Source organism: Cherax quadricarinatus, chromosome 17, assembly GCF_038502225.1.
Source record: "Cherax quadricarinatus isolate ZL_2023a chromosome 17, ASM3850222v1, whole genome shotgun sequence".
Lineage (NCBI taxonomy): Eukaryota > Metazoa > Arthropoda > Malacostraca > Decapoda > Parastacidae > Cherax > Cherax quadricarinatus.
In genome coordinates, this window is record NC_091308.1 from 48,492,516 (window position 1) to 48,514,812 (window position 22,297).

General features: G+C 46.4%; 1 long non-coding RNA gene across 1 annotated transcript in view; it reads left to right on the top strand.

The window, feature by feature from the left end:
* Positions 1-462: 462 nt before the first annotated feature.
* The window catches only part of LOC138852833 (uncharacterized), a 137,760-nt gene continuing 115,925 nt past the window's right edge, over positions 463-22,297 (top strand). The window contains exon 1 of the long non-coding RNA XR_011392113.1: positions 463-897. This is a non-coding gene — a long non-coding RNA (uncharacterized lncRNA). The remainder of the gene's footprint in view (positions 898-22,297) is intronic.

Sequence of the window (22,297 nt, forward strand, 5' to 3'; positions counted from 1 at the left end):
ACCCCTTTGCACTTGCACCATGTGCGCAGTCTTGGATGAGCCCCTGAACCCCTTGGACCGCGGGGCCCCCAAATGCGTGGGGCCCTAGGCAAATGCCTCGTTTGCCTATGCGGTAATCTGGCCCTGAGTGTACACCTATTACAATAGTGTACACCTATTACAATAGTGTATACCTGTTACAATAGTGTACACCTATTACAATAGTGTACACCTATTACAATAGTGTACACCTATTACAATAGTGTACACCTATTACAATAGTGTACACATATTACAGTAGTGTACACCTAATAGTGTACACATAATTTACAGATACACTGAACTGAAGTAAACACTGAAAATAAAGGAATGAAAAGTACAGTTTGACCAGTGGATTTTGATCATAATTTTAAAAGTCCATTCTGTCAGAGTCTGTGTTATCAAGGTTTTACTGTATTGCCTTTATCCACATATTCACCTACTTTTCACTCCACTTGCTTCACTTCTCACTCCACTTGCTTCACTTCTCACTCCACTTGCTTCACTTCTCACTCAACTTGCTTCACTTCTCACTCAACTTGCTTCACTTCTCACTCCACTTGCTTCACTTCTCACTCCACTTGCTTCACTTCTCACTCTACTTGCTTCACTTCTCACTCTACTTGCTTCACTTCTCACTCTACTTGCTTCAGTCATACAAGTCTTCTTGCATAGGTTTTCTTACCATATTTTACTCAATTTTAATATGTTACATATTTCAGAACATCACTTCAGTTTGGTATCACCGCGTTAAAGAAAGTCAACTATGATCGGGTGGCTCTGGAAGATCGGAGACGAGCGTGTGAAGAAGAAAATGCAGACGTGTTAGTATGGACCAATGATCGAGTTATAAAGTGGATAACTGCTATAGGTCTCAAAGTAAGTAGAGAAAATTTTAATTTATGTTAAGTAAACCACTGTACTGTATGTGGTTTTGTGCAGATATATTAATGTGGGAGCCTAAGTAGGCCCACTTGGAATATGTTGTGTCACAGTCACATCAAAATTTACCTTTCCAGCCACAGAACATTGCTTGTTTTACACTCAGTGTGGCTGCCTTCACCAAACCTTACTGTATAAACTAGTATGAGGCAGCCTTGGCCACTTACTTTACACTTATTATAATGCTGTCTTCACCACCACTTACTGTACACTCATTATAATGCTGCCTTCACCACCAATTACTGTACACTTACTATGATGCTGCATTCACCACCACTTACTTTACACTCACTATGATGCTGCCTTCAGCACCACTTATTGTACACTCAGTATGAAGCTGCCTTTATCATCACTTCCTGTGCACTCAGTATAAGGCTGCCTTCAGCATCACTTATTGTTACTCAGTGTAAGGCTGCCTTCAGCACCACTTATTGTATACTCAGTATAAGGCTGCAATCAGCACCACTTATTGTATACTCAATATAAGGCTGCCTTCAGCACCACTTATTGTATACTCATTATAAGGCTGGCTGCAACACCACTTATTGTATACTCAGTGTAAGGCTGGCTTCAGCACCACTTATTGTATACTCAGTATAAGGCTGCCTTCAGCACCACTTATTGTATACTCAGTCTAAGGCTGGCTCCAGCACCACTTATTGTATACTCAGTGTAAGGCTTGCTTCAGCACCACTTATTGTATACTCATTATAAGGCTGCCTTCAGCACCACTTATTGTATACTCATTATAAGGCTACCTTCAGATGTACTGTACACTCAGTACAAAGCTGTGTTTACCAGCTCCAGTACACTTAGTACAAAGCTGTGTTTACCAGCTCCAGTACACTCAGTACGAAGCTGTGTTTACCAGCTCCAGTACACTCAGTACGAAGCTGTGTTCACCAGCTTCAGTACACTCAGTACGAAGCTGTGTTCACCAGCTTCAGTACACTCAGTACGAAGCTGTGTTCACCAGCTTCAGTACACTCAGTACGAAGCTGTGTTCACCATCTCCAGTACACTCAGTACGAAGCTGTGTTCACCAGCTCCAGTACACTCAGTACGAAGCTGTGTTTACCAGCTCCAGTACACTCAGTACGAAGCTGTGTTCAAAAGCTTCAGTACACTCAGTACGAAGCTGTGTTCACCAGCTCCAGTACACTCAGTACGAAGCTGTGTTCACCAGCTCCAGTACACTCAGTACGAAGCTGTGTTCACCAGCTCCAGTACACTCAGTACGAAGCTGTGTTTACCAGCTCCAGTACACTCAGTACGAAGCTGTGTTCACCAGCTTCAGTACACTCAGTACGAAGCTGTGTTCACCAGCTCCAGTACACTCAGTACGAAGCTGTGTTCACCAGCTCCAGTACACTCAGTACGAAGCTGTGTTCACCAGCTCCAGTACACTCAGTACGAAGCTGTGTTTACCAGCTCCAGTACACTCAGTATGAGGCTGTTTACCAGCTCCGTGCTTTGCCAGCTCCCAGTACACTCAGCACGGCCGCGTTCACTGCAATGCTAGCCAAGTACACTTCCAGTACGGTTGTGTTTACCAGCTCCAGTACACTCAGTACGAAGCTGTGTTCACCAGCTCCAGTACACTCAGTATGAGCTGTGTTTACCAGCTCCAGTAACACCTCCACAGCACGGCCGTGTACCAAGCTCATCAGAGACGTCAGATTCATACGGCCAATCAGGCTCAGTCGACAAATAGTTAGACAATTGCTGGCAGCCTGGCCGACGACTAGTTGGGCCAGCTTCCCATCAATTAGCAGCTGAAACAAGAATCCCATTTGGGGCTTGGGACAGCAGCCTTTATTAGAGTTAGCGAAGCAGTTGCCAGCAGGTTCAGCAGGTTCTTGTAGCCAGCCTATTGCCTGGCCAGCCTAGGAGGACCGACAGAAACCAAGAGCATGACTCACAGGGCTTCATGTTGTCGACATACAGTAGTGCCATGCAAACATCTTCAACACACCCAGAGAAGACACTGCCGAGAAGAGATACATAGTCCTTCCCACCAACTCCATTGCCAAACATGTTTCCAACATCTTTGCCAAAACATCATTCCAAGTATCTACCTCCACAACCACGACCATCAAGGACATCACCAGTAGTAGGCAGGACAAGCCTCCATCCTCTGCAGGGGTATACATAATCCCTTGTAATGACTGCAACAAGTTATACGTGGGCGAAACATCAAGGGACCTCCAAACACGTATTTCAGAACACCAATACGCAAGCAGGTCTGACGACACAAGGAATGCCTGCGTACAACACCGTAATTCACACAACCACTTGATAAACTACAGAAACTCAAGACTTATCGCCACAGAAGACAACACTCAATACCGAAGAATCCTGGAATCATCACTTATTTCTATATCCGACAACTTCAACCAGAATAGTGGCTTCTACAACATAGCTGAACCACTTGCCAAGAAACTTCTTCATCGCTATCCCACATAAGAACACTGTAGAAGGTCTGCTCACAAACTTGTCCAGTCTCCTTCCCAAGCTACCCAAGTTTTTAGACTCTACAACCCAACTCGGTACATCATCAGATGCAGCATTCTTCACCTGACCTCAGCTGGACTATAAATACTCGCGTTCCTTCCACCCCAGGTAGTTCTGTTTGTGACTTGAAAAAGCCCACTGTGTGGGCGAAACGTAGTCAATAAAGGATCACATTATACTGCATTTGTGTTTATATTGCCATTGTGTCGGTATTTTATACCATTTATTTCCATCAAGTACACTCAGTACGAAGCTGTGTTCACCAGCTCCAGTACACTCAGTATGAAGCTGTGTTCACCAGCTCCAGTACACTCAGTATGAAGCTGTGTTCACCATCTCCAGTACACTCAGTACGAAGCTGTGTTTACCAGCTCCAGTACACTCAGTATGAAGCTGTGTTCACCAGCTTCAGTACACTCAGTATGACGTTGTGTTCACCAGCTCCAGTACACTCAGTATGAAGCTGTGTTCACCAGCTCCAGTACACTCAGTACGAAGCTGTGTTTACCAGCTCCAGTACACTCAGTACGAAGCTGTGTTCACCAGCTCCAGTACACTCAGTACGAAGCTGTGTTTACCAGCTCCAGTACACTCAGTACGAAGCTGTGTTCAGCTCCAGTACACTCAGTACGAAGCTGTTTTTACCAGCTCCAGTACACTCAGTACGAAGCTGTGTTCACCAGCTCCAGTACACTCAGTACGAAGCTGTGTTCACCATCTCCAGTACACTCAGTACGAAGCTGTGTTCACCATCTCCAGTACACTCAGTACGAAGCTGTGTTTACCAGCTCCAGTACACTCAGTACGAAGCTGTGTTCACCAGCTTCAGTACACTCAGTACGAAGCTGTGTTCACCATCTCCAGTACACTCAGTACGAAGCTGTGTTCACCAGCTCCAGTACACTCAGTACGAAGCTGTGTTCACCATCTCCGGTACACTCAGTACGAAGCTGTGTTCACCAGCTCCAGTACACTCAGTACGAAGCTGTGTTTACCAGCTCCAGTACACTCAGTACGAAGCTGTGTTCACCAGCTTCAGTACACTCAGTACGAAGCTGTGTTCACCAGCTTCAGTACACTCAGTACGAAGCTGTGTTCACCAGCTTCAGTACACTCAGTACGAAGCTGTGTTCACCAGCTTCAGTACACTCAGTACGAAGCTGTGTTCACCATCTCCAGTACACTCAGTACGAAGCTGTGTTCACCAGCACCAGTACACTCAGTACGAAGCTGTGTTTACCAGCTCCAGTACACTCAGTACGAAGCTGTGTTCAAAAGCTTCAGTACACTCAGTACGAAGCTGTGTTCACCAGCTCCAGTACACTCAGTACGAAGCTGTGTTCACCAGCTCCAGTACACTCAGTACGAAGCTGTGTTCACCAGCTCCAGTACACTCAGTACGAAGCTGTGTTTACCAGCTCCAGTACACTCAGTACGAAGCTGTGTTCACCAGCTTCAGTACACTCAGTACGAAGCTGTGTTCACCAGCTCCAGTACACTCAGTACGAAGCTGTGTTCACCAGCTCCAGTACACTCAGTACGAAGCTGTGTTCACCAGCTCCAGTACACTCAGTACGAAGCTGTGTTTACCAGCTCCAGTACACTCAGTATGAGGCTGTTTACCAGCTCCAGTACACTCAGTACGAAGCTGTGTTCACCAGCTCCAGTACACTCAGTACGAAGCTGTGTTCACCAGCTCCAGTACACTCAGTACAAAGCTGTGTTTACCAGCTCCAGTACACTCAGTACAAAGCTGTGTTCACCAGCTCCAGTACACTCAGTATGAGGCTGTTTACCAGCTCCAGTACACTCAGTACGAAGCTGTGTTTGCCAGCTCCAGTACACTCAGTACGAAGCTGTGTTCACCAGCTCCAGTACACTCAGTACGAAGCTGTGTTCACCAGCTCCAGTACACTCAGTACGAAGCTGTGTTTACCAGCTCCAGTACACTCAGTACGAAGCTGTGTTTGCCAGCTCCAGTACACTCGGTACGAAGCTGTGTTTGCCAGCTCCAGTACACTCAGTACGAAGCTGTGTTCACCAGCTCCAGTACACTCAGTACGAAGCTGTGTTTACCAGCTCAAGTACACTCAGTACGAAGCTGTGTTCACCAGCTACAGTACACTCAGTATGAAGCTGTGTTCACCAGCTCCAGTACACTCAGTATGAAGCTGTGTTCACCAGCTCCAGTACACTCAGTACGAAGCTGTGTTTACCAGCTCAAGTACACTCAGTACGAAGCTGTGTTCACCAGCTCCAGTACACTCAGTATGAAGCTGTGTTCACCAGCTCCAGTACACTCAGTATGAAGCTGTGTTCACCATCTCCAGTACACTCAGTACGAAGCTGTGTTTACCAGCTCCAGTACACTCAGTATGAAGCTGTGTTCACCAGCTTCAGTACACTCAGTATGACGTTGTGTTCACCAGCTCCAGTACACTCAGTATGAAGCTGTGTTCACCAGCTCCAGTACACTCAGTACGAAGCTGTGTTTACCAGCTCCAGTACACTCAGTACGAAGCTGTGTTCACCAGCTCCAGTACACTCAGTACGAAGCTGTGTTTACCAGCTCCAGTACACTCAGTACGAAGCTGTGTTCAGCTCCAGTACACTCAGTACGAAGCTGTTTTTACCAGCTCCAGTACACTCAGTACGAAGCTGTGTTCACCAGCTCCAGTACACTCAGTACGAAGCTGTGTTCACCATCTCCAGTACACTCAGTACGAAGCTGTGTTTACCAGCTCCAGTACACTCAGTACGAAGCTGTGTTCACCAGCTTCAGTACACTCAGTACGAAGCTGTGTTCACCATCTCCAGTACACTCAGTACGAAGCTGTGTTCACCAGCTCCAGTACACTCAGTACGAAGCTGTGTTCACCATCTCCGGTACACTCAGTACGAAGCTGTGTTCACCAGCTCCAGTACACTCAGTACGAAGCTGTGTTTACCAGCTCCAGTACACTCAGTACGAAGCTGTGTTCACCAGCTTCAGTACACTCAGTACGAAGCTGTGTTCACCAGCTTCAGTACACTCAGTACGAAGCTTTGTTCACCATCTCCAGTACACTCAGTACGAAGCTGTGTTCACCAGCTCCAGTACACTCAGTACGAAGCTGTGTTCACCAGCTCCAGTACACTCAGTACGAAGCTGTGTTTACCAGCTCCAGTACACTCAGTACGAAGCTGTGTTCACCAGCTTCAGTACACTCAGTACGAAGCTGTGTTCACCAGCTCCAGTACACTCAGTACGAAGCTGTGATCACCAGCTCCAGTACACTCAGTACGAAGCTGTGTTCACCAGCTCCAGTACACTCAGTACGAAGCTGTGTTTACCAGCTCCAGTACACTCAGTACGAAGCTGTGTTCACCAGCTTCAGTACACTCAGTACGAAGCTGTGTTCACCAGCTCCAGTACACTCAGTACGAAGCTGTGTTCACCAGCTCCAGTACACTCAGTACGAAGCTGTGTTCACCAGCTCCAGTACACTCAGTACGAAGCTGTGTTCACCAGCTCCAGTACACTCAGTACGAAGCTGTGTTTACCAGCTCCAGTACACTCAGTATGAGGCTGTTTACCAGCTCCAGTACACTCAGTACGAAGCTGTGTTCACCAGCTCCAGTACACTCAGTACGAAGCTGTGTTCACCAGCTCCAGTACACTCAGTACGAAGCTGTGTTTACCAGCTCCAGTACACTCAGTACAAAGCTGTGTTCACCAGCTCCAGTACACTCAGTATGAGGCTGTTTACCAGCTCCAGTACACTCAGTACGAAGCTGTGTTTGCCAGCTCCAGTACACTCAGTACGAAGCTGTGTTCACCAGCTCCAGTACACTCAGTACAAAGCTGTGTTCACCAGCTCCAGTACACTCAGTACGAAGCTGTGTTTACCAGCTCCAGTACACTCAGTACGAAGCTGTGTTTGCCAGCTCCAGTACACTCGGTACGAAGCTGTGTTTGCCAGCTCCAGTACACTCAGTACGAAGCTGTGTTCACCAGCTCCAGTACACTCAGTATGAAGCTGTGTTCACCAGCTCCAGTACACTCAGTATGAAGCTGTGTTCACCAGCTCCAGTACACTCAGTACGAAGCTGTGTTTACCAGCTCAAGTACACTCAGTACGAAGCTGTGTTTACCAGCTCCAGTACACTCAGTACGATGCTGTGTTCACCAGCTCCATTACACTCAGTACGAAGCTGTGTTCACCATCTCCAGTACACTCAGTACGAAGCTGTGTTCACTAGCTCCAGTACACTCAGTACGAAGCTGTTTTTACCAGCTCCAGTACACTCAGTACGAAGTTGTGTTCACCAGCTCCAGTACACTCAGTACGATGCTGTGTTCACCAGCTCCAGTACACTCAGAACAAGGCTGTGTTCACCAGCTTCAGTACACTCAGTACGAAGCTGTGTTCACCAGCTTCAGTACACTCAGTACGAAGCTGTGCTCACCAGCTCCAGTACACTCAGTACAAAGCTGTGTTCACCAGCTCCAGTACACTCAGTATGAGGCTGTTTACCAGCTCCAGTACACTCAGTACGAAGCTGTGTTTGCCACCTCCAGTACACTCAGTACGAAGCTGTTTTCACCAGCTCCAGTACACTCAGTACGAAGCTGTGTTCACCAGCTCCAGTACACTCAGTACGAAGCTGTGTTTACCAGCTCCAGTACACTCAGTACGAAGCTGTGTTCACCAGCTCCAGTACACTCAGTACGAAGCTGTGTTCACCAGCTCCAGTACACTCAGTACGAAGCTGTGTTCACCAGCTCCAGTACACTCAGTACGAAGCTGTGTTCACCAGCTCCAGTACACTCAGTACGAAGCTGTGTTTACCAGCTCCAGTACACTCAGTATGAAGCTGTGTTCACCAGCTCCAGTACACTCAGTACGAAGCTGTGTTCACCAGCTCCAGTACACTCAGTACGAAGCTGTGTTCACCAGCTCCAGTACACTCAGTACGAAGCTGTGTTTACCAGCTCCAGTACACTCAGTACGAAGCTGTGTTCACCAGCTCCAGTACACTCAGTATGAGGCTGTTTACCAGCTCCAGTACACTCAGTACGAAGCTGTGTTCACCAGCTCCAGTACACTCAGTACGAAGCTGTGTTCACCAGCTCCAGTACACTCAGTACGAAGCTGTGTTTACCAGCTCCAGTACACTCAGTACGAAGCTGTGTTTGCCAGCTCCAGTACACTCAGTACGAAGCTGTGTTCACCAGCTCCAGTACACTCAGTACGAAGCTGTGTTCACCAGCTCCAGTACACTCAGTACGAAGCTGTGTTTACCAGCTCAAGTACACTCAGTACGAAGCTGTGTTCACCAGCTACAGTACACTCAGTATGAAGCTGTGTTCACCAGCTCCAGTACACTCAGTATGAAGCTGTGTTCACCAGCTCCAGTACACTCATTACGAAGCTGTGTTTACCAGCTCAAGTACACTCAGTACGAAGCTGTGTTCACCAGCTCCAGTACACTCAGTATGAAGCTGTGTTCACCAGCTCCAGTACACTCAGTATGAAGCTGTGTTCACCATCTCCAGTACACTCAGTACGAAGCTGTGTTTACCAGCTCCAGTACACTCAGTACGAAGCTGTGTTTACCAGCTCCAGTACACTCAGTACGAAGCTGTGTTCACCAGCTTCAGTACACTCAGTACGAAGCTGTGTTCACCATCTCCAGTACACTCAGTATGAAGCTGTGTTCACCAGCTCCAGTACACTCAGTACGAAGCTGTGTTCACCATCTCCGGTACACTCAGTACGAAGCTGTGTTCACCAGCTCCAGTACACTCAGTACGAAGCTGTGTTCACCAGCTCCAGTACACTCAGTACGAAGCTGTGTTCACCAGCTTCAGTACACTCAGTACGAAGCTGTGTTCACCAGCTTCAGTACACTCAGTACGAAGCTGTGTTCACCAGCTTCAGTACACTCAGTACGAAGCTGTGTTCACCATCTCCAGTACACTCAGTACGAAGCTGTGTTTACCAGCTCCAGTACACTCAGTACGAAGCTGTGTTCAAAAGCTTCAGTACACTCAGTACGAAGCTGTGTTCAACAGCTCCAGTACACTCAGTACGAAGCTGTGTTCACCAGCTCCAGTACACTCAGTATGAAGCTGTGTTCACCAGCTCCAGTACACTCAGTACGAAGCTGTGTTTACCAGCTCCAGTACACTCAGTACGAAGCTGTGTTCACCAGCTTCAGTACACTCAGTACGAAGCTGTGTTCACCAGCTCCAGTACACTCAGTACGAAGCTGTGTTGACCAGCTCCAGTACACTCAGTACGAAGCTGTGTTCACCAGCTCCAGTACACTCAGTACGAAGCTGTGTGTTACACCAGCTCCAGTACACTCAGTACGAAGCTGTGTTCACCAGCTCCAGTACACTCAGTACGAAGCTGTGTTCACCAGCTCCAGTACACTCAGTACGAAGCTGTGTTTACCAGCTCCAGTACACTCAGTACAAAGCTGTGTTCACCAGCTCCAGTACACTCAGTATGAGGCTGTTTACCAGCTGTACACTCAGTACGAAGCTGTGTTTACCAGCTCCAGTACACTCAGTACGAAGCTGTGTTCACCAGCTCCAGTACACTCAGTACGAAGCTGTGTTCACCAGCTCCAGTACACTCAGTACGAAGCTGTGTTTACCAGCTCCAGTACACTCAGTACGAAGCTGTGTTCAGCTCCAGTACACTCAGTACGAAGCTGTGTTTGCCAGCTCCAGTACACTCAGTACGAAGCTGTGTTCACCAGCTCCAGTACACTCAGTACGAAGCTGTGTTTACCAGCTCAAGTACACTCAGTACGAAGCTGTGTTCACCAGCTACAGTACACTCAGTATGAAGCTGTGTTCACCAGCTCCAGTACACTCAGTATGAAGCTGTGTTCACCAGCTCCAGTACACTCAGTACGAAGCTGTGTTTACCAGCTCAAGTACACTCAGTACGAAGCTGTGTTCACCAGCTCCAGTACACTCAGTATGAAGCTGTGTTCACCAGCTCCAGTACACTCAGTATGAAGCTGTGTTCACCATCTCCAGTACACTCAGTACGAAGCTGTGTTTACCAGCTCCAGTACACTCAGTATGAAGCTGTGTTCACCAGCTTCAGTTACACTCAGTATGAAGCTGTGTTCACCAGCTTCAGTACACTCAGTACGAAGCACCAGCTCCAGTACACTCAGTACGAAGCTGTGTTCACCAGCTCCAGTACACTCAGTACGAAGCTGTGTTCACCAGCTCCAGTACACTCAGTACGAAGCTGTGTTCACCAGCTCCAGTACACTCAGTACGAAGCTGTGTTTACCAGCTCCAGTACACTCAGTACGAAGCTGTGTTTACCAGCTCCAGTACACTCAGTACGAAGCTGTGTTCACCAGCTCCAGTACACTCAGTACGAAGCTGTGTTCACCAGCTCCAGTACACTCAGTACGAAGCTGTGTTTACCAGCTCCAGTACACTCAGTACAAAGCTGTGTTCACCAGCTCCAGTACACTCAGTATGAGGCTGTTTACCAGCTCCAGTACACTCAGTACGAAGCTGTGTTCACCAGCTCCAGTACACTCAGTACGAAGCTGTGTTCACCAGCTCCAGTACACTCAGTACGAAGCTGTGTTTACCAGCTCCAGTACACTCAGTACGAAGCTGTGTTTGCCAGCTCCAGTACACTCGGTACGAAGCTGTGTTTGCCAGCTCCAGTACACTCAGTACGAAGCTGTGTTCACCAGCTCCAGTACACTCAGTACGAAGCTGTGTTTACCAGCTCAAGTACACTCAGTACGAAGCTGTGTTCACCAGCTCCAGTACACTCAGTATGAAGCTGTGTTCACCAGCTCCAGTACACTCAGTATGAAGCTGTGTTCACCAGCTCCAGTACACTCAGTACGAAGCTGTGTTTACCAGCTCAAGTACACTCAGTACGAAGCTGTGTTCACCAGCTCCAATACACTCAGTACGATGCTGTGTTCACCAGCTCCAGTACACTCAGTACGAAGCTGTGTTCACCATCTCCAGTACACTCAGTACGAAGCTGTGTTCACCAGCTCCAGTACACTCAGTACGAAGCTGTGTTTACCAGCTCCAGTACACTCAGTACGATGCTGTGTTCTCCAGCTCCAGTACACTCAGTACGAAGCTGTGTTCACCAGCTCCAGTACACTCAGTACGAAGCTGTGTTCACCAGCTCCAGTACACTCAGTACGAAGCTGTTGTTCACCAGTACACTCAGTACGAAGCTGTGTTCACCAGCTCCAGTACACTCAGTACGAAGCTGTGTTCACCAGCTCCAGTACACTCAGTACGAAGCTGTGTTCACCAGCTCCAGTACACTCAGTACGAAGCTGTGTTCACCAGCTCCAGTACACTCAGTACGAAGCTGTGTTCACCAGCTCCAGTACACTCAGTACGAAGCTGTGTTCACCAGCTCCAGTACACTCAGTACGAAGCTGTGTTTACCAGCTCCAGTACACTCAGTACGAAGCTGTGTTCACCAGCTCCAGTACACTCAGTACGAAGCTGTGTTCACCAGCTCCAGTACACTCAGTACGAAGCTGTGTTCACCAGCTCCAGTACACTCAGTACGAAGCTGTGTTCACCAGCTCCAGTACACTCAGTACGAAGCTGTGTTTACCAGCTCCAGTACACTCAGTATGAAGCTGTGTTCACCAGCTTCAGTACACTCAGTATGACGTTGTGTTCACCAGCTCCAGTACACTCAGTACGAAGCTGTGTTTACCAGCTCCAGTACACTCAGTACGAAGCTGTGTTCAGCTCCAGTACACTCAGTACGAAGCTGTTTTTACCAGCTCCAGTACACTCAGTACGAAGCTGTTTTCACCAGCTCCAGTACACTCAGTACGAAGCTGTGTTCACCAGCTCCAGTACACTCAGTACGAAGCTGTGTTTACCAGCTCCAGTACACTCAGTACGATGCTGTGTTCTCCAGCTCCAGTACACTCAGTACGAAGCTGTGTTCACCAGCTCCAGTACACTCAGTACGAAGATGTGTTCAGCTCCAGGACAGTCCGTACGAAGCTGTGTTTACCAGCTCCAGTACACTCAGTACGAAGCTGTGTTCACCAGCTCCAGTACACTCAGTACGAAGCTGTGTTTACCAGCTCCAGTACACTCAGTACGAAGCTGTGTTTACCAGCTCCAGTACACTCAGTACGAAGCTGTGTTTCACCAGCTCCAGTACACTCAGTACGAAGCTGTGTTTGCCAGCTCCAGTACACTCAGTACGAAGCTGTGTTCACCAGCTCCAGTACACTCAGTACGAAGCTGTGTTTACCAGCTCAGTACACTCAGTACGAAGCTGTGTTCACCAGCTACAGTACACTCAGTATGAAGCTGTGTTCACCAGCTCCAGTACACTCAGTATGAAGCTGTGTTCACCAGCTCCAGTACACTCAGTACGAAGCTGTGTTTACCAGCTCAAGTACACTCAGTACGAAGCTGTGTTCACCAGCTCCAGTACACTCAGTATGAAGCTGTGTTCACCAGCTCCAGTACACTCAGTATGAAGCTGTGTTCACCATCTCCAGTACACTCAGTACGAAGCTGTGTTTACCAGCTCCAGTACACTCAGTACGAAGCTGTGTTCACCAGCTCCAGTACACTCAGTATGAAGCTGTGTTCACCAGCTCCAGTACACTCAGTATGAAGCTGTGTTCACCAGCTCCAGTACACTCAGTACGAAGCTGTGTTTACCAGCTCCAGTACACTCAGTATGAAGCTGTGTTCACCAGCTCCAGTACACTCAGTACGAAGCTGTGTTCACCAGCTCCAGTACACTCAGTACGAAGCTGTGTTCACCAGCTCCAGTACACTCAGTACGAAGCTGTGTTTACCAGCTCCAGTACACTCAGTACGAAGCTGTGTTCAGCTCCAGTACACTCAGTACGAAGCTGTTTTTACCAGCTCCAGTACACTCAGTACGAAGCTGTGTTCACCAGCTCCAGTACACTCAGTACGAAGCTGTGTTCACCATCTCCAGTACACTCAGTACGAAGCTGTGTTTACCAGCTCCAGTACACTCAGTACGAAGCTGTGTTCACCAGCTTCAGTACACTCAGTACGAAGCTGTGTTCACCATCTCCAGTACACTCAGTACGAAGCTGTGTTCACCAGCTCCAGTACACTCAGTACGAAGCTGTGTTCACCATCTCCGGTACACTCAGTACGAAGCTGTGTTCACCAGCTCCAGTACACTCAGTACGAAGCTGTGTTTACCAGCTCCAGTACACTCAGTACGAAGCTGTGTTCACCAGCTTCAGTACACTCAGTACGAAGCTGTGTTCACCAGCTTCAGTACACTCAGTACGAAGCTTTGTTCACCATCTCCAGTACACTCAGTACGAAGCTGTGTTCACCAGCTCCAGTACACTCAGTACGAAGCTGTGTTCACCAGCTCCAGTACACTCAGTACGAAGCTGTGTTTACCAGCTCCAGTACACTCAGTACGAAGCTGTGTTCACCAGCTTCAGTACACTCAGTATGAAGCTGTGTTCACCAGCTCCAGTACACTCAGTACGAAGCTGTGATCACCAGCTACAGTACACTCAGTACGAAGCTGTGTTCACCAGCTCCAGTACACTCAGTACGAAGCTGTGTTTACCAGCTCCAGTACACTCAGTACGAAGCTGTGTTCACCAGCTTCAGTACACTCAGTACGAAGCTGTGTTCACCAGCTCCAGTACACTCAGTACGAAGCTGTGTTCACCAGCTCCAGTACACTCAGTACGAAGCTGTGTTCACCAGCTCCAGTACACTCAGTACGAAGCTGTGTTCACCAGCTCCAGTACACTCAGTACGAAGCTGTGTTTACCAGCTCCAGTACACTCAGTATGAGGCTGTTTACCAGCTCCAGTACACTCAGTACGAAGCTGTGTTCACCAGCTCCAGTACACTCAGTACGAAGCTGTGTTCACCAGCTCCAGTACACTCAGTACGAAGCTGTGTTTACCAGCTCCAGTACACTCAGTACAAAGCTGTGTTCACCAGCTCCAGTACACTCAGTATGAGGCTGTTTACCAGCTCCAGTACACTCAGTACGAAGCTGTGTTTGCCAGCTCCAGTACACTCAGTACGAAGCTGTGTTCACCAGCTCCAGTACACTCAGTACAAAGCTGTGTTCACCAGCTCCAGTACACTCAGTACGAAGCTGTGTTTACCAGCTCCAGTACACTCAGTACGAAGCTGTGTTTGCCAGCTCCAGTACACTCGGTACGAAGGTGTGTTTGCCAGCTCCAGTACACTCAGTACGAAGCTGTGTTTACCAGCTCAAGTACACTCAGTACGAAGCTGTGTTCACCAGCTCCAGTACACTCAGTATGAAGCTGTGTTCACCAGCTCCAGTACACTCAGTATGAAGCTGTGTTCACCAGCTCCAGTACACTCAGTACGAAGCTGTGTTTACCAGCTCAAGTACACTCAGTACGAAGCTGTGTTTACCAGCTCCAGTACACTCAGTACGATGCTGTGTTCACCAGCTCCATTACACTCAGTACGAAGCTGTGTTCACCATCTCCAGTACACTCAGTACGAAGCTGTGTTCACCAGCTCCAGTACACTCAGTACGAAGCTGTTTTTACCAGCTCCAGTACACTCAGTACGAAGTTGTGTTCACCAGCTCCAGTACACTCAGTACGATGCTGTGTTCACCAGCTCCAGTACACTCAGTACGAAGCTGTGTTTACCAGCTCCAGTACACTCAGAACAAGGCTGTGTTCACCAGCTTCAGTACACTCAGTACGAAGCTGTGTTCACCAGCTTCAGTACACTCAGTACGAAGCTGTGCTCACCAGCTCCAGTACACTCAGTACAAAGCTGTGTTCACCAGCTCCAGTACACTCAGTATGAGGCTGTTTACCAGCTCCAGTACACTCAGTACGAAGCTGTGTTTGCCAGCTCCAGTACACTCAGTACGAAGCTGTGTTCACCAGCTCCAGTACACTCAGTACGAAGCTGTGTTCACCAGCTCCAGTACACTCAGTACGAAGCTGTGTTTACCAGCTCCAGTACACTCAGTACGAAGCTGTGTTTGCCAGCTCCAGTACACTCAGTACGAAGCTGTGTTTGCCAGCTCCAGTACACTCAGTACGAAGCTGTGTTCACCAGCTCCAGTACACTCAGTACGAAGCTGTGTTCACCAGCTCCAGTACACTCAGTACGAAGCTGTGTTTACCAGCTCAAGTACACTCAGTATGAAGCTGTGTTCACCAGCTCCAGTACACTCAGTATGAAGCTGTGTTCACCAGCTTCAGTACACTCAGTATGACGTTGTGTTCACCAGCTCCAGTACACTCAGTACGAAGCTGTGTTTACCAGCTCAAGTACACTCAGTACGAAGCTGTGTTCACCAGCTCCAGTACACTCAGTACGAAGCTGTGTTTACCAGCTCCAGTACACTCAGTATGAAGCTGTGTTCACCAGCTTCAGTACACTCAGTATGACGTTGTGTTCACCAGCTCCAGTACACTCAGTACGAAGCTGTGTTTACCAGCTCCAGTACACTCAGTACGAAGCTGTGTTCAGCTCCAGTACACTCAGTACGAAGCTTTGTTCACCATCTCCAGTACACTCAGTACGAAGCTGTGTTCACCAGCTCCAGTACACTCAGTACGAAGCTGTGTTCACCAGCTCCAGTACACTCAGTACGAAGCTGTGTTTACCAGCTCCAGTACACTCAGTACGATGCTGTGTTCTCCAGCTCCAGTACACTCAGTACGAAGCTGTGTTCACCAGCTCCAGTACACTCAGTACGAAGCTGTGTTCACCAGCTCCAGTACACTCAGTACGAAGCTGTGTTTACCAGCTCCAGTACACTCAGAACAAGGCTGTATTCACCAGCTTCAGTACACTCAGTACGAAGCTGTGTTCACCAGCTTCAGTACACTCAGTATGACGTTGTGTTCACCAGCTCCAGTACACTCAGTACGAAGCTGTGCTCACCAGCTCCAGTACACTCAGTACGAAGCTGTGTTCACCAGCTCCAGTACACTCAGTACAAGGCTGTGTTTGCCAGCTCCAGTACACTCAGTACAAGGCTGTGTTCACCACCAGTTAGTTTTCTTGTTATGACAGGCATCAGCTGGGAGCTTGATGGAACACTAAGCCAGTCATCATCATTGTGTTGTGGTATTGTATTCACATCTCTTTCCTCTGTTTAGTCTTCCCTGACTGGTGATCATGTTTTTTGTGCTCTTGGGTGCTCACCTTTTGTCTTTAGAATTTTGGTGGAGTTCCCTGCTATATGCTTACTTTAAGATCAGTATTTTTCTTTTGTCTCATTGACTATCTTTGTTATGTTTGGGTTCTCTTATTTTTCTGTTGTGGCAGGTTCTCTTCTACTGGCTGTCTGGAGGGGGTTTTGGGGGTCAATACCCCTGTGGCCCGGTCCATGACCAGGCATCATGATGGATCAGGACCTCATCAACCAGGCTGTTACTGATGGCTGCACATAAACCAACATACGAGCCACAGCCTGGCTGGTCAGGTACTGACTTTAGGTGCCTGTCCAGTGCCTTTTGTGTGCTGGGAGGCAGTTGAACAGTCTTGTCCCCTTGATACTTATTGTGTTATCTTCTAGCATATTATTGGCACCCCTGCTTTTTCATTGGGGGATATTGCATCTCCTGCCAAGTCTTTTGCTTTTGTAGGGAGTGATTTTTGTGTGTAGATTTGGGGCTATTTCCTCAGTAAGGGAATATTAGGACTGTGGGCTGATTCATATTTACTTTGACTGGCATGATGCACTAACTGAACAAACAAAAGTGACTGGGACATCTTCTCAGGGAACTTACTCAAGGACATAAAGCAAGAATAATAAAGGTAATATATGACACAGTAAGCTTAAATGGGAAGAAAATGCTTAACTATTCTGCATAAGTAAAGAAAATAACAAGCCACACTGTAGAGCAAGGAAAACTCACAGAAAAACACTCAACTGGATAAGGCAACACTTTGATATCAAGAGAAATTGTACTTTACTCAGATCAATTTTACTCAAATTTACTTTAAGTTGAGTTAGTGGCACAGTGAGTTGTCTTTATTCTCAATTCAATAAAGAAATTTAACAATAAATGATAAATCAATCAAAAATGATAAAATAGAAACAATAAATCTTGTGCAAAATAAAATAGACTGGGAAAGCAATTCTCTAAAAAAAAATAAAGTGCCACACACAAAAAAAATTAAATATTATGCACAGAACACAAGAAATGCAAAACTGAAATCACAGAATATTGCACCGAAATAAACTTAGCACTATTGAAAATAATAATCACTAATCAAAAATTACTGCACAACACAACACTACAAAAAAAATTTCTGAACGAAAAAAAAAATTAATGGCAGCACAACAATTGCACAAGAGTCATTGCAAGATGAGTCAATACTGCAATAATAATATAACACACACAAGACAATGCAGTTTACAAGAAAAAAAAAATATTATCAAGAATAAACTGATTGAACACTTTAACTCTTAACCCTTTGACTGTCGCGGCCGTATATATACGTTTACGAGGTACCGTGTTTGACGTATATTTTATTTTATATTATTTTTTATTATCACACTGGCCGATTCCCACCAAGGCAGGGTGGCCTGAAAAAGAAAAACTTTCACCATCATTCACTCCATCACTGTCTTGCCAGAAGGGTGCTTTACACTACAGTTTTTAAACTGCAACATTAACACCCCTCCTTCAGAGTGCAGGCACTGTACTTCCCATCTCCAGGACTCAAGTCCGGCCTGCCGGTTTCCCTGAATCCCTTCATAAATGGTACTTTGCTCACACTCCAACAGCACATCAAGTATTAAAAACCATTTGTCTCCATTCACTCCTCCTATCAAACACGCGATACATTTTATCGCAAAAATTTTGCCTCGATTAGCGCTAAAAAACTTGACCAACACTATTCGTTCCGTCTGAGACACGTCCACTTCTGGCCAGTGTTTACAAGCCAGCCAGCCACCACGGTCGCTTCCAAGCATACAATCGGAACATTTCATATTATCACAGCCTTTTTAGTGATTGCACCTGCAAAATAAGTCACCATGGGCCCCAAGAAAGCTTCTAGTGCCAACCCTACAGCAAAAAGGGTGAGAATTACTATGGATATGAAGAAAGAGATCATTGCTAAGTATGAAAGTGGAGTGCATGTCTCCGAGCTGGCCAGGCTGTACACAAAACCCCAATCAACCATCGCTACTATTGTGCCCAAGAAAACGGCAATCAAGGAAGCTGTTCTTGCCAAAGGTGCAACTATGTTTTCGAAACTGAGATCGCAAGTGATAGAAGATGTTGAGAGACTGTTATTGGTATGGATAAACGAAAAACAGATAGCAGGAGATAGCATCTCTCAAGCGATCATATGTGAAAAGGCTAGGAAGTTGCATGACTATTTAATTAGAAAAATGCCAGCAACTAGTGGTGATGTGAGTGAATTTAAGGCCAGCAAAGGTTGGTTTGAGAGATTTAAGAATCGTAGTGGCATACATAGTGTGATAAGGCATGGTGAGGCTGCCAGTTTGGACCAAAAAGCAGCTGAAAAATATGTGCAGGAATTCAAGGAGTACATAGACAGGGAAGGACTGAAACCTGAACAAGTGTTTAATGGTGACACTGACAATATTGTGAAACACTTTAGGAATGTCATAAAGGAACGGGAGGTACAGGCCTCTATGGGCAGATATGTTGTGCGACAGAGGTCCAGTCACTCTCAAGCTGGTCCTAGTGGCATTAAAAGAAGAAGGGAAGTAACCCCGAAAAAGGACTTGCCACCTCAAGTCCTAATGGAAGGGGATTCCCCTTCTAAACACTAAGACCATCAACACACTCCCCTCTTCCCATCCCATCAATCATCACCAGATCTTCAATAAAGGTAAGTGTCATGTAACTGTGCATGTCTTCTTCAGTTTGTATTAAAATTAATATTTCATGTGTTATTTTTTTTTTTTTTCAATACTTTTGGGTGTCTTGCACGGATTAATTTGATTTCCATTATTTCTTATGGGGAAAATTAACTTGACTAACGATTATTCTGACTAACGATGAGCTCTCAGGAACGGATTAATAGCGTTAGTCGAGGGTCCACTGTATAGGGCTTGTGTACCAGTTGTCAGTATATAAAATATGCCCCTTACCAAGATATGGCTCCATCATTGTTCTAACCACATCACCAGAGATACCCAGTAACTTTCTGGTATCTTCCATTCTTTTACCGCCAGTGTACACAATTATATCCAAAACCAGACCAGTTTTGCAATCACACAGAACAAATAACTTTATACCAAAGCGTTTCCTCTTGCTTGGTATATACTGCTTGAATGAGAGTCTTCCTTTGAACAAAATCAAAGACTCGTCAATAACAAGCTTCCTGAAGGGATAAAAATACATACAACACTTTTGTTTCAGGTACATAAACACACGTCTGATCTTATATAACCTGTCACTTCTCTCAGGCCTGGTTTTGTCTGAAAAGTGTAACATACGTAACAGTAACAAAAATCTATTCATTGGTATAATGTCACTGAAAGCAGGGGTTGAAATCAGGCGGTCTGTCGCCCAGTATGCGTTGACACTATGCTTATACACATGTGGCATAAGCATTATTGTGGCAAAGAACAGATACATCTCTGCCACAGTTGTGTCCTTCCACTGGTGTAGGCGTGATCTTGTTGACAGAATAGTGTTTGCCATGGTGTTCTCATAGTATGTATTGCTTTCCCTGACAGTAATGTCCATCAGGGGTTCATCGAAGAACAACTGAAAGCATTCCAGTTCAGTGGGATTGTTCCCAAGTGTACATGATGGCCGTATTCCACTTTGTCCTCCATCAAAGTCATGGGGATTGGGAACAAACTCGTCATCTTGCTGCCAATCCCAGATGCAATCAGCTGGTGCGTTCTGGATATTGTAATGTGGTTGTGGTTGTGGTTGTGGGAGTGTGGGGTCGGGTGAGGCTGGTTGTAGTTGTGTAGAGTCAGCAGCGCGGGTAGTAGCGTGGCCTGCTGCTGGTGTCACATGACTCATGCCACCATCACTATCACCACCACCGCCTGCTGCCTCACTTGCATCATTGATACCCATCGTAACAATATCGTCATCTTCACTATCAGGACGTGGTGTAGGGCCACGGGATGTGCTGTGAGATGTACTCCTTCCTCTTGGAAGAGCATATGGCACACTACCAGACCGCATGCGACGTCGTATATACTGCCGCTTCACTGGGGAATAGTCACCCTCACTGTCACAACTAGAACTGCTTTCAATAACCTTGAAATCACTATCACTATCACTTGCACTGCTCACATCTGAGTCTTGTACACTGGCAAATAGTATCCTCTTTCCTCCTGGTACAGGTGAACAAGAACAAGCCGGCCCAGCACCAGAGGTGGAAGGTTGTGGGTCATCTGGGTTTTCATCACTAATTATGTTATCCTGGGTAATTTTTTCGGTCACACCCGCTTCAAAACCAGGGAATTCACTTTCACTGACACTATCATCACTGTTTGAGCTATCACTTGGGAACAAAAGACCTCCAATCCGCCGAGGAGTGAGGAACTTCTTACCGCGAGGCATGGTGAAAATGGACTACCAAGATGGCATTCCCACAATGCACCGCTGAGTCCCAGATTTTTTTCACAGGGTGCACACCGACCACTGAGACCCATTCTCTCTCGTGTAGGCCTACCAGCCCTCTCCCGCTTGATTTGAAGCCGCTAGAATTTATGCGTATAGATACGTCAAACACGGTATCTCCCATGATGTATATATACAACCGCGACAGTCAAAGGGTTAATTTTCGTGAAAATGGCCAAATTGCAAATTTCTGACCGTGTTATTGGGTAGTTGAAATCGGCAAATGGGCAGTTTCTTGTACTCAGTCGATAGAAACAATGGAGTTCCAAAGAAATAGCTATGAGTTTGGTCGACTGGAACAATGGAATTAGCCAAAAATAGGGCTCAAAGTGAGTGAAATCACCGATTCGTAAATATCGCTGAGGTTGCTAAGTTCGCGAGAGCGTAATTCCGTCAGTTTTCCATAAAATTTCATTCTGTTGGTGTCATTACAATCGGGAAAAGATTCTCTATCATTTCATGAGTTTTTTTTTTTTTTTTTTTTTTTTTTTTTTTTTTTTTTTTTTTTTTTTTTTGAAATTTTACAACACCAGGAGACACCTCAGGACTTGGGGTTGCGACAGTCAAGGGGTTAACTGCCCTTCCCCTCTTTTCATATGCCTATATATGCCTCTCTTTTGACCTATGAAATGTTTTAATCTATTGTTCATCCATTTGGGATCATTTTTGTTAGATCTAATTTTCCTTCTCAGAACAAAAGTTGTCTTGGCAGCTAGAGCTATGCTTTGAAAAATGTCATATTGGCAACCAAGATCACCTCTGTGACCCATAGTCAGGTCATCCCAACTTAGCCCACCCAGGTAATTTGTCAGTCCCATGAAATCAGTCATGCTAAAGTCTGGGACAGAGATTTGATTGCAATTATCTGGGTAATTCCATGATATATTGAAACTAAGTGATTTGTGATCACTTTCCCCAAGCTCATCATTAACCTCATGATTATTAATTAGTGAATCTTTGTTGGCAAGAACTAAGTCAAGCAGATTGTTTCCTCTAGTTGGTTCTGTCACAACCTGTTCTAAAAAGCAATCCTGAACCGTATCAAGAAAGTCACTAGAATCAAGATTTCCTGTCGTATTGTTCCAATCAATTTGTCTAAAGTTAAAATCTCCCATTAACACAACATTTTCCTATCTAGATGCCTTATGAATTTTGTCCCATAACAGCTTACTGCACTCCC